Raw genomic sequence first — 15084 nt, forward strand, 5'->3', positions numbered from 1 at the left:
TTGGTAAGGGTGGAGGAGAAGGTAAGTCCGATTCCGGTTCAACATCTCCTACAAAATTACAACATTCATATTAAATTCCAATTCACAATTCTTAAAAAAATATGAAACATTATTACGACATAAAAACAAAAAATCTGGTTCGAACAAAAAATCAAACAATAAGATTTTATCGAGATTTGGGGTTGATGGTTCAAGTAAAAAATGCCAACGACACTCACGACCACCACAGTGTGGTCGACGAAAGAAGGAGGGCGGTGAGAGAGCAACATTCATGAAACCTGACCATTCCGATGAATGTGAGATCAACCGGACACCATAACAGTCGTAGATGGCCGTGAATGGCGGTTATACGACGAAAAAGGGTCGATGTTGGTTCTGTTTCCACAAAGAGGAATTGACAATGTTCTTTCGAACTCGCCTAGATGGAACGTGCGATGTAGAAGAACTCACTAGTGAACCATCTTCGACGGAACGACGACACGACGTTGGGGAATTGACTCCTCTAATGAGAAAAAGCAAAGAAAGAAAGGAAAAAACATAATAAGGAAAAAAGAGATAAAGCGGCCGCGTGGAGAAGAAGAATTAAAATTGAAATCAACTAAATATTGGGTAAATTGTAGGCCAAGTTCTTAAGTTCTCTAGGGTTTACGAAGTTGGATTCAAACTTTCCAATTTTACATTTTGGCCACCAAATAGAAATTAGGGATTTTGAAAAGTTTTCCCCAAATTCTAAGTTTCAAATTGGGAATTATTTAGGGTGTTACATCTGTACAACTATGAACATGAGGGACAAGTGTTAATTTGTGTCGTCGATGACCGTAGAAATTGGGTATTAGTGTTATGTTTATTAGATTGAAAATGTAGGTGCTACCAGCTACAGCTCTAAATGATTTGAGTCGAGTTTGAATATCATTCAACTCTACTCAAACAAAAAAAGTTTAAAGTAGGACTCGAATTGAAAGCTCAGGAGTTTCAAATGTTCAAACTCAACTTGAACTTGAAATAAAAAATTGAAATTCTACTCGAATTAAAAAAGAAATTAAACTTAAAATATTTATAGCAACTCGATTGAAGCTTGAACTAGAGTTTGACTTAAGCTTGAACATAAACTGACATAAAAAATATTAAAAATTTTATATTGTATTTTTTAAAATGTATAAATGTTTACAGATTTCTAAACTATAAACAAATTATGAAAAAAATAAAATCATAATTTGAAGACATTTAAGATAACTAATATAAGTTGAAATTTTTAAAACTTCAAGAGTACTAAACGTTTACAAAAATATGAAACATATCTACGTTTACAATATGTCTAAATTTTCTTACAAATGGTATAGTAGTATGTCCAAGTTTACTTACAATAGATGGTAACATAGTATCTAAGTTTACAAATGATTACATGTCCTAATTTAAGAAGATAAATATAATATGTTTAAATTTATAAAAGATGACAACATGTCCATAAATCACAATTCCACACATAGCATATGTTAAAAAGAGTAAAAATGTGGAATAACATATGTTAAAAAGAGTAAAAATAATGGTTAATGATAAATTACTCTATAAAAAGCATGAAACCATTATAAACATGAAGTTAAAAATATAAAATTAATCTCTTAATTCTAAATGTTAAAGTTTGTCACCTTGTGAATTCTTTCAAATATATTGGGATAATAATTTCTTTCTACTACTCGTGATTATTTTGCAGTAACATGAAAATTTAAATAAATCTATATATATATTTTAAAAAGAAACAAATTTTATTGGAGTATAAAAATACATTTATCTTATCCCTTCTTTTCACTCTATGAAACGGCATATATCAATAACTTGTACACATCAACTTTTGCACAATTTATAAAATAAAAGAAGCAATATAAAGATCTATCACACTATTTTCAGCACTAAGTATGGTCTCAAGAGCCACAATAGTAACAGAAACAACCAATATATATTCTGTCATCCTAGATGAAATGTAAAATTTGTTTAACTTCTCCCTCCACCCAATTATGACATCAAATTTAGCATCTTGACTAAAGACGTGTCCTATTCATGTATGAATCAACTTTAAATTTCACACATAATACAAATATTTTTCTACTAAAAACATTTTAGAAAATCTCATACAAACCACTAGGTGTAACATCACTTTCATGAGCATTTTATAAAAAATGCAGTCTTCATATTCTTCCACGTTACAAGATGAAGAATACATCCTTAAATATTTATCAAAAAGTTGATACATGATATCTTTGACCTTATTAATTTCTCTGATCGTCGGAATTTGTTGCGACTAATGTGCAAGCATATACATGTCGATACATGTACTAAAGTGAATGTACTTGTATATATATGATGTCGAACTCACAAAGATTTACACAATGATAAAAAGATGTTCATTGCCTAAGAGAAAAATAAATTCAAAACTGAATTAAAAGGTAAATATAACGTAAAGTGCATATTTAAATAAAGAAAATGAAAATAATCAATATCAAGTGGTGATTATATTTCTAAGATCAACTAAGGTAAAGTAAACTACCTACTAAAAAAAAGATGCAGAATCAACACAAAAGATAAGGTTCACAACAGCTGTGATCTAACCAAATGCAATATTGAGACGAGTATAAAATTGTTCAACAATAGAAAATAAGAATAGATCAAGTGCAAAAACCAGTAAATAATCACGATAGAGGTATGAATCTCGAATAAAATCAGTAGTGAATAATTGTTACATCTGTGTCTACGAATCTTGTCTCTCGTATACGAGATGATGTGTAGTGAGTGGGGAAATCTGACAAAAACTTTCTAGGAAAAAGATGGAGAGAGGATACAAAAAAAATCTCTAACTCTATTTCATGAATTTTAATCTCTAACTCTAGCTCTACCTAATGCATAAATGCCAATGACCTCCTTTATATAGCTAAGCCATGTCATACTAGAGGATAAATTGATTTTGTTGAATTTTTTTAATATTTGCTGAGGAAAAATTATTTCATGAATCCTGTTAATCATCTCATATATAGTTATTATCCATTTAAATAGATATACATCACATTTTCTTATAAGTTAAAATTTCCAAACCATTATCTTCTTTATCTCATCCTCTTGTTTTCTAATCTTCAAGTATCAAATTTTCATGTTCTTTGATTCACCATTATAATCTTCATTGCAAATTAATAATTTTTTTTTAAATATCTTTCAAATTTGTTATTTTATATAATATCTTATTATTTTTTTCAAATTTTTGAACCAACAAAGAAAAATCACGTGTTGTAGGTTCGCAACAGAAAATGCTGCTGTATCGTTAATGCATCGGTGCGAATGATCTATTTCATGTGTTATTTCATTTAATAGGTAAAACTAATCCCACTTTGGCGTTATTTTTTTTTCTCGGTAAAATTATTTTATTAAAAATGAACCTGAGTTGGGGGCCTCAATAAAAACCTCATTAAACTTATATTGATGAAAAGAGTACCCCGATTATAACACCCCAGGAAAATATTACTACAGGAACTAATGCCAGACCAAAACGCAAAATGCAGGTCCTCCAAAGGGATCAAAGTTGAACAACCATAACCCTCATGTCTCTGCTCTAACTCCAAGCTAGGATTGCAGAGATTACAGAACAAAATAGCCACAAAAAAAGCTACCAGCAACACATAACTACAAAGGAGGAGAACCCAAGAGTTGAAAATTAAAGCAGAACACCTACTAAAGAAAGGTGTCCTGAACAGTCAGTCAGTCGACCTCGAAACACCTGCCAATCCGAACCACTGCTGAAACTACAATGAAACATCAAACCCGGGCATATCAAGTTAACATGGACCAAGTTCAAATTACAGCTGCACAAAGGTACAAAAGAAACCCCACACACAATCTGAAAAGCTGGAACTTCAAGAGATTTACTTCATTACTGGGTTCTCAAAACTTCAACACAAAAAACATCATTTCTTCCACTATCAAATTTGCCCCAATCTTCATTGTTGGTTTTCCTTCCATCTTAAGCCTTGAAATAGACCATTCGGAGCAAACCATTCGTGATACAACAACATTTTCAGTTGGGGCATCGCATCGGTAACACTGTCGTCAGCAACCTCTCCACTTTGACGAATGCTTCTCTCTTGTTCTAATTTTCCTTTGCTCGAAAGGTGATATAAATTTGTGCAGAGAAAAGGAGAGCAGTTTTTTTTTTGTATTCTAAGTGTTGTACTTTTATTTTATTTTCTAATGATTTTTTGTTGGTTAAAAAATTGAAAACTATAAAAAAGATATGATAAAAAATGATTGAAAGAAAGTTACAAATTTGTATTGATTTTAAATCTGAATTATAATAGAAAATAAAAAAAGTAAAGCAAAACATAGAGATTTAATGCTTGAAGATTAAAGAAGGGGATAGGATAAAGAATAAAAAAATGATTTGGAAATTTTAATCTATAAAAAATATAATGTAGAAAATCATGGATGAGATGATGAACAATATTCATAAAATATTTTCTCGATGCCAACTGTTCCCTTCCTTCTAGATGATTCTTTCCTACCACAAGATTTTGTTAATATCGGTCTTTCTATATCGACACTAAACAGACGTTAATAGCACTGTTTCAAGAAGAAGATGTTCGATAAACATAATGTAGACAATTCTACTGCTCATATCGAAATATAACGGAAAAACTATGCAAGCATAATCAAATACTTTAAATGCATATGAAAAATTTAAGTAAAACGATATATAAACCACTACCAAATGCGGAGTAATCATTCTCCTTAAATAAATGTGACGAAATTATTTTAGGAAATGTAATCTCTATTATCTTAACTTTTAATCTAACATTGAATCTATCACCATTAACAAATTGCATTCACTCAAGTGAAATATCTTGTTTATGTTTTCTACCATACTCTTAGCAAAATTATCAAGTGACTCAAATTTTACACCCGACAACACTTTAAATTTTTGCACCTCTTCAAAAAAAAAAATATACTATATGTTTGGATTTTTATAGTCTGATATTATTAGCAGTGGTTTTAAATATTTTTAAATTTTTAAGTAATTTTTAATTTTTTTTTCACTCATCATCATCAGGACAATGATTATATTAATTATGATATAAAGCTTAGGAAATACTTTTCTAATATGTCATGTATTCGGATATTAATTTTTTATCTTGCAAATTTTATTGACTAATAAGCTCGTCAATTCGTTTGAGTAGCACATCACTTGCATTCAAGAAATCAACTTGGTCATGAAATTTCTCAATGATGTTTTGCACTTATTAAAAACCATATTGTATAATTATGTTAAGAATATGCACACCACAATAAACATGAAATAGTTTTTCATTGTAAAGAAGTCTTTCATTTGTTACAAAATTTTCTTTTAGTATCTTAAAATAAGAATCATTCGTTAATGTATTGTCCATTGAAATTGTGAAAACATTGAATACTAGATAATTGTTGTTTCTTAAAGAATACTATATTAACTTCTTTACACAAATACTTACACCTAGGTTTCCATTATTTATTTATGATTTTAAGTTATGATAAATCATCTCACACCTTTGATCTTTTTTGTCTATTAAAGTTTTGGAAAATGTTCTAAATCTTAGCTTCTTTCGTTGTGGTGCGAAAAGTAGATTTAAAAGCTTTTATGTTACACTTTTCTTCTGTGTTAATAATGTCATCTCCATTATGTTCATCATCAAATTTATGATTCATTAGACATATCTAGAAATAAAAATGTTAATGTAAACGATAACTAACATGAACATCTGTTCAAAGATAAACAAGTTTATAATAAATAATAAACAAATAATAAACTTTTTTTCAAAGTATTCTATAATCAATTATACGTTTTGTACATAAAATTGTAGGGAATGAAAGCATTGTGAAACTTTACATTTTTTAACTTTTCTATTTAATATGGAAACTCAACTATAATGTTGAAGAAAAGAAATAGTTTATACTTATCATATGTTTTTGTCAATCAAGTGTTGATGTCATCTATGAATGCTTACTTATTTCCACTGTAAAAAGTTCATACAATTGTGATTACTCTCTCTCTCTCTCTCTACCCACAGGTAATCCTATTCTCTACTCTCCTCTTTATGTTTTTTTATTTCTTCTCTCATCCTTACCGTTAATTTTTTAAAAATCCCTAATAACCTTCTATCTCTCTTCTCTTTTTCTCATCTTTTCTCCTTCTATCTCTTTTCCTCATCATTCTCATTCTCTCCTCATTCTTATTCTTTTTATCTCTTTCTCCTTCTTTATTGTGAGGCATGAACTTTCTAGTTTCTTAACTTTTTTCTAACCTTCTTTATCGTTTATAACATCCTAAGCTATTATCAACTCTGATTTATATATATATCATGCATACATTTTAAACCATTACATAGTGGCAAAGATCCTCATTTAGAAATAATTAATAATCTAAAGTTTACCACATTGTTAGTTGTAAATACCCATTTTTGTCTGGGTCTTAAAAAATATTATCATTATTATTATTATTATTATTACTATTATTAATAATTATTTTGTTGCAGGCCAAATGTAGCCCAATTACAACATAAGCCCAACACCTACCCGAAGCCCAACAGTACAAGCCCAAACCTATATTATATCGAAGCCCATTCAGTAACTCAACTAGAACCCGGTCCAAGCCCAATAAGAGACTAAGCAAACTCAGATCCAGACTCGACCCTGTGCAGTTGACCCGACCCGACTCACCTAGGGTTTTATCATAACCCTAGGTAGCTTCTCCCGCCGTCGTCTGTTGTTGCTATCAGCACCGACCGCCTCTTATACCACCGCTTCATCTACAGTGACCAAATAAATAAAAAATCCCAATAAAAATTAAATAAAATCCAAACCAAATCCCAAGGAGAAGTCACATACCATTAGATAAAAGCAGGGGGAAGCAAATTAAAAAGGGGTAATGAACACACAAGCGGAAAAAAAAGGAAAAATTAGAGGAAATAGAGAGATTTGAACATAAAAATAAAAGAGGGAGGGAAAAAAGCAAAAAAAAAAAAAACAATACCAGCCTATTCGAACCCAAAAAGGAAAGAGAGAAAAAAAAGAGAATGAGAGAATCATACCTCGGTTCGGAGATTTGGAAGCCCCGTGGTCGTCGTTTTTCAAAACATTCCAAATGTATATTTTAGATCTAGGTTCCTAGGGTCAATTTTAGGCTATAATGGGCTAAGATTTTGGTTGAGGAAGAAAGGGGGGAAACTTTTTGGGTGTTTGGGTCTTTCTGGCCGGCGTGCTCCCGGCGGTGGTGACCCTTTCTTCCCTGTTGAGGGGAAGTTGAGAAAGTCTCTCTTTCTCTCTCTTTTCTCTCGGTTTGGAAGGAAGCAAATGAGGGGCTTGGGTGACTTTTGGCCTTGTGTTGGTCTTATATATCACTCATAAAATGACATCATTCTAGTAGGAAATTCAGTGTGTTTTTTAGGTTTGGGGTTAATTGCAGTTATGGTCCTTATTTTGAAATATCACCCATGTGTCTGATTTGTCCAGGGCTAATGCAGTATAGGTCCTTGCTCATGTGTAATATCATGTTTTGGCCATTAATGAAATTTGTGAGGTTTTATTTCGAACCTCTATTTTTCAATTTGTTCATTTAGGTCTTTGGTTTATATATTATGCTATATTTGATGATATTCAAATTTGACCTTGTGACTTATGCATTTTTATTTTAGTCACTGCTTTACATTTGGTTTAATTATTATTTAGTCCTTCATGTTTCTGGTGTAATTTATTTTAGTCCTTAAATATTATTTATGAGTTATTTTCGTTTCTAGCACTTGTATTTGTTTAAAATGACTATTGGGGCTCTGATTTGTTCATAACTATTATTAGGTCCTTCAAGTTTCTGTTAGTTTTATTTTGGTCCCTTAAATCACTGAATTAGCTTATTTGTATTATTTTTATTTTAATCTGTAATATTTTCTAATGTGCATTTTAGTCCTTTATATTGAATATTTATTTTACACATTATGTAGTTATTTTTATTATATTTAATAAATATGTTTAGCTCCATTTAATGTAAATATTTTATTTTTATATATGTTTAGCTCCATTTAATGTAAATATTTTATTTTATATATTTTCAGCTACATTTATTTCCATTTGTATTTTTCTATCTATTGATGAGATCGCTCGAATGTTTTTCAAGAACACCGATTTGTAGAATGAGAGTGGAAAGCATTACTTGGTCAAAGTGATACGATCCGATACGTCATTTTAATGAAATGAAAACTTGAAATAAATCTAGATTATTTTATTAAATAAATATTTTTATGTAAATGATTCGATGCATTTTTTATTTTATGCATACATTGATAGTCAATTTATTTTTAATTCACATTTTTATATCGATGAGGGAATATTCTTTTAGACAAAGAAATAGACGAGATAGCTTTCCCGATGGAGGATTGCTAATCTCGAGATTTCTTTTCAAATTAAAGGATTTTCCCTAGTAATCAATTCAAAGCAAATTAATTAAACTTTAATAAATAGATCATAATTTAACTTTATATTCGATTTATAATTTCCTCTAGTATGACAAAGTGTAAGCAACACAGTACCAATTTTGGGTGTTGTGGGGGTGTAACACCCATATCCCGTATACCTTTTTGTACACGAGATACAGAGGTCACATCACTTTATAAAGCTTAATTTCATTTGAAAACTCGTAAAATTTGATCCAATTTAATCAACTATACTATAATTTATTTGTAAAAAGCAACATACTAAAACTATCACTTAAATACATTACAAATTATTCACTACAGTTTGATTACATGCCAACTATATTCTCCAAATGAATAAGATTGTCATAAAGTTAGTATCTAATTAAAACTCTATTTTCTCGCATGTAAGAACATGATATGGACCTGATCGGTAATTTATAAGCACATCACACTAAGGGGTTGTTTGTTTACCTCTTAATGGAACCATTCAGCGCTGAATGCTGAACCGTTCATCACTCAGCGTGTTTGTTTCGCACCTCTAAATGATTTAATTCTGATTGATTCAGCAAAATAGTGCTGAATGATTCACCACAGAAGTACATTCTGAATGATTTAGAGCCATTATCAAACAACATGAGACATTCAGAGCTAATTCATACAGAGCCTCTTAATCATTCAACATTTGAATCATTCAGCGCTTAATCATTTTGAAGTAAACAAACAACCCCTAAGACATTCTAGGTCTTATCCATTTCGAGAGGCAAAAGCTAACTGATAAAATCTAATCATATTTATCCATCAACTACTATGCTCGTACCCAAAAGAAAGTGAGTTATTTTAGTAAATCTATCAATAATTACCCATATTGAATCTTTCTTGATAGATGTTAAAGGTAGACTTGTAACAAAGCCCACAGTGACTCGTTTCCCTTTGTCATTCTTTTTATCAAATCTAATAAAACATCAGTTTCCTCTTTGATTCAACCCACAATGCCATTTCCATTCAACACTATTCGCTTGTCCATAGCTTGCAAAATTGTAAAAGATTTCTGACCAAGTACCTCTTTAACACATTGGCCTTTCTTGGAAATTAATTAATGATTACGTCATAATCCTTTAAAGGTTCTTTCCATCTTTTCTGTTTCAGGTTCAACTCTCTTTAATTCCATTAATACTTTAGGCTTTTGTGATTAGCATAACTATAACACCACACATATAATGACATCAAATTCTTTAAGGTAATCTCGATTGTTGTCGACTCTAAATCATGCGTAGGGTAATTCTACTGGTTAATCTTTAACTTTATCAAGGTATATGCCATCACCTTACCTTTTTTCATAAGCATCGTTATCCTTCCAACAAAAGGCACACCTTTCTAAAAAAACTCGATTAGCAGCAAAACTAACATCTAAATTTTTTTCATTAACCTTCCATAGCAATCAACAAACTCCAAAGAAATTCGAACTTCAGGATCATTCTTTAGGAATTTCTAATTCACTACCACATGAGTTTCTCTTAGAATCTACTTTTATACCTTATACTGAAACCACCAGACCAATGAAAGCCATCTCTGTTAACCATAATTTTATATTTAGATAGTTTGGCATATAAACTCTTCTCTAGAAGAATCTTATTTAACAGTAAAAAACCTAGGCATAACCACACACACACACACACACACACACACACACACACACACATATATATCTTTCTTCTTTTTTTCACTAATAACTCGATTACTTATCGGAATGAAATACTCAGACTGATAAACGTTGATAAATCAATTCTTATAATTGAGCCTCTAATTCTTTTAATGCGTTTAAGTCATTGGATACTAAATCAAAGCAACATGTTCGATACTTTAATAACTATCAACTTTGAACTTCACCTCTCAATCTGGAGTTAACCCCATAATTCTATATGAAAGATATTTATAATTTCCCAACTTTTGTTAAATTATCAGACAATTCTTCTTTAATCATTTGAGTATCTATCACATTAACCATAGAAGCTATATATATATCTTCCTGACATAATTTTCTTCACAATCATTATTGATATTACCTTGAGTGATGATTTTACTTTCTCACTAAAATTATAATTTACATACTCTCTGCATCTTTCTGAATTAATCATCTTTGGAGACAAACAACTTATTTTCAATATGATTTTAAATCATCAAATGACACTTTCACTATATCCACCAGAAACATAGCCCCAAGAATCTTTAATAAATGTTTACTTCCTGTCTAAATCACACTTGCACCATGACCCACTAGGGTTTACCGCTATCATCTCACTCAAAATTAAATTAAATAGAATATTTTTATTTTAAAATCTTTCATTTCCTTCTTGAGGAAATCCATGTAACTTTTCATATCCATTTAAAATATTCTCGAGCAATTGAAATATTTTCTTTCTCAACTATAAAAGTCTAATTATCCACATCATTAAATAAGAAAACTTGACAACTTTGTAGAAATAGTCTCATAGCAGTTAATGCTAAAAATTACACTAGTAACCAAATTTACTCTTTTTCCTATCATTACAAACTTGCCACTTTTCCAAGTTCTTGAGAATTAATCTCTATCAAGTCCATAAAACTTAACATTTATTCTTAAACAAACTCATAATATGTTGATCCATTACTAACTCATCTTTCTATAAGCTTTTAACGGTCCATGCATTTACCGCTTATTCATTTTCTCTTACTCAAGTTAATCATACTTTAAACAATTTAATGCTTCACATAATTATTTCTCATTTATAGAAACATCATTAAATGATGGGGCATTCCTTCCACAGAATGGAGGAAAATCCCTAACAACTATTACCCTTCCAAGACATGATACTGAAGTCATGTAGGATTCTCTTAGGTCGATTTTAATCTCGACCTTCTTTTCAATATTATCAACCTTCTTACTTTTGTCCTTAGTTTACAACATCTATTATAACATACATAATAATAACACTCAAGTTAGTAAGGAGTGTCGTCTATTATAATTTAATTGACACCATACCAGTAACCTTGACAATCTTAATGGCATGTAATCTTCTTTTTTTTATTTCAATTGAACTCAATTTCGGCCGAGAATCGACTAAACCTGTAGCTCTGATACCAATAAATGTAACACCCATATCCCGTATACCTTTCCATACACGAGATACAAAGGTTACATCACTTTATAAAACTTAATTTCATTTGAAAACTCGTAAAAAAATTGTTCCAATTTAATCAACTATACTATAATTTATTTGTAAAAGCAACCTACTAAAACTATCACTTAAATACATTACAAATTATTCACTACAGTTTAATTACATGCCAACTCTATTCTCCAAATGAATAAGATTATCATAAAGTTACTAATGAGTCAACCTTTAATGGATGAAAGCTACTGCTACACTCCTTATACAAATAATCTTTGCTTTTACCTACGTGTGAAAGAAATGCACGTTAAGTATTTACTTAGTGAGATATAATACTACAATGATATTATGATTATACGACAATATCTTACAAATACTGAATGAATAATTTAATTTCATCAATAATAAAAACTATTGATGTCCTTCTTGATTAAACCATAATTCAATTATACCATCATGGAAATTATTCCTAGTATGTCCATCATACTTATCCTTTTGTATGTTTTTTTTTCTTTTTCATTTTATTTTCTTTGTATATATTAAATGTGAAAGTATTATACATGTATTTGTATCGATATGCTAATTAATCATGTATCTTTTATAATAATTATGGTGGCACTTTACATACTATTAATATACCTTTTTGTACTTGCATTTAGGTATTCTTTTCTACCCATTATGTTATGTTTACATTCTCCTTTATAACAACCCTTCATACGAGTTATGCATTATTGTACTTGATATATATATAAACATATATATATATTTTCCTTAATATCACTTATATATCATTCATATTATATTATCTTTAATTCATTGATTCTTTTACCCAAAGTTATTTAGCTTTTCACCTAACTTGCATATTTGACACTTTTCTGTCAAATGCACAACTAGTCCATCATTCTTTTACTTTAGAGTAGTCTCTACTATAATAATCGTTCTTAGTATCAATTAACCCTTCCAATCATTATACATTCTATAATTTGTACCCATAATGTCAGTGCAATAATACCAAAATTATTCTATAATTTACACGGATTACTCATCCACTACTATTACGACAATTCACCTTATATATATACATAAGTATTTCATTAATGACATCCATTCATGTTTATCATGCACCATTATGCATTTTAAACTAAAGAATCTTTTATGTTGATAATGCACCCATATGCATTTCAACTATAATATACTTTTGTGTTGTTAATGTATCCATATACATTTCAACCATAGTATAACATCCCAAAAGTCAGGTCAATGACCAAAATAGAATTTTTGGTAATTTAGTGACCAATCTCAGAAGAGATTGAAAGTTTAGGGATTTAAATGAAAAGTATTGATATTGGATTTAAATAACAAAGTTTGAAGTAACAAGGGTATTATGGTCATTTTTCAAGAAAGATTTTTATTTCCCTTTATAAAGGGTAATAAGCACGTGGGAATGAGATAATTTCTCCAGAGCATTCTTCAGTCTTCTTCTTCTTCCTCCCGTATCTCCAAGCTCAAAGGTGAGTTTCTTTGCTTGTGGATTAATTATTGATTTTAAGGTTGGGTTATGATCATTAGAGGATAATTAAGCTTAAGGAAAGCTTAATTTGTTCTAAAATAAAAGGATGAAAGATATAGAAGAGATTAAAGAAAATGAGTTTTTAAGTGAATTTTTGAAATAGAAGGAGTTAATAGATTTTGAAGTTGAATTTGACTTGTCAAGGGTTAAATTAAGAGATGTGAAGTGATAGAATGAGTTTTAAAACATGTTGAAAACCTGGTATGATTCTTGAAGTTAATGAAGATGAGAGGATATTAAGGTTAAAGACGAGATAAATGAATATAAATGAGTTTAAACATGTATATGTAAGTTAAGAATAAGAAAGGGGATGATATATGAAGTAATTAAGCTGAAAAGAGTGGATTTTCAGGTATAAATTGGAATTCTGGGCTATGTACATCGATGCACATTCAATGTGCACCGATGCATCAAGGGTAAATCCCAGAAATTGTTCAAGGTGTATCGATGCACCTGAAGTGCATCGATGCACTCTTCTAAAATACGAACATTGAATGCCATCAGTGCATCGATGCACAAGTAGTGCATCGATGCACCCCCTTAAATGTAAATATCGAATAGGATTTATGCATCGATGCAGGGTGTGGTGCATCGATGCATACCTTCATTAAAAGATGAAAATGGCTATTCTTTTAGCCCAAGAAATGAAAGTTTAGAATATATTAATATACTGATTAGTATCAATGAATTACTATGTAGATTCAGAGCTTAAACAAGTTCCGAAACTTGGCAAATAAGATCGATCAAGGAAAGATAACAGATTGGTATGGACTAGTGAGGCCAGTTGAGTGCATAATAGGGACATATATTGTTTAATGGAAATAGGACTTGCGATGAGTCTATTTCCTAGAATAATATGCATGAAGTCATGAATAAGATTATGTGTTTGTTATTATTATATGTGTTATATGTGATTATATGTTTTACATTAATTGTATGTATGCATAACGAAAAATATTGATATGCTTTGTATATGCTATAGGATTTGTGTAAAACACTAAAATGTAATAATAAAAGAACATGAAATAAATTATATGATAGAGACATAAGGAATGTAATAAACAAGTGAGCATGATCCTGTAATAATATGGTGCTAGAAGTATATGAGTAAATGCATAGGTTTAATTGTTGAATGTATCTTTATATGTGAACCTTGTGAATGCATGTATGTGTGATAATAGGTTATATGATCATAAGAGATAAGATATATGATAAAATATATGTGAAAGTGATATGACTCATATGTGTTTCTATGAGAACGTTACACGATATGCTATGTATGTTATATGAGTGATGTGAATATATGTTATGAGATAAGAATCATAATTATGAGCTATGTGGAAAAAAAAGAATACAAGTACAAGTGGAAAGTTATGTGATACGTGAATGTGAATTTCATGGAAAAATGCTACGTGAAAGTAAACTACGTGACTATGTGATATGAATATGTGAATGTGTAATGAGGTAAAAGATAATGCCCATGTCATGTGTTATGAGAGCTATATGTATAGTTGGCATGCCAAGAGTCGAGGGCCTACGCGGTCCTTTAGGACATAGTGGTTATTCGGGACATATGTGTTATAAGTGGTCATTCAAGACATCTACGTGGTCTTTCGAGACAAATTCTATGCGCCCCTAGTGAGAATTATACGAGCTGTGGTGACAATATAGTGCACAACCTCTATGTACTCACATACCTTAAGTTCTCAGTAGTGTGCATGGCCTAACCAAAAAGATAACGATAAAATGTGAGTTGTAATGAGAAATGTGTTACATATTTTATATGATGATATATGTGAATGTGTGTATATGTTACAGGAAATGATGTGTGTTATGGGTTATGGCATTTGTTATGGGATGTACATGAATATATGTTAAGGTATATATA

This window comes from Hibiscus syriacus, unplaced genomic scaffold (genome assembly GCF_006381635.1).
Source record: "Hibiscus syriacus cultivar Baekdansim isolate YM2019G1 unplaced genomic scaffold, ASM638163v2 tig00111996_pilon, whole genome shotgun sequence".
Classification (NCBI taxonomy): Eukaryota; Viridiplantae; Streptophyta; class Magnoliopsida; order Malvales; family Malvaceae; genus Hibiscus; species Hibiscus syriacus.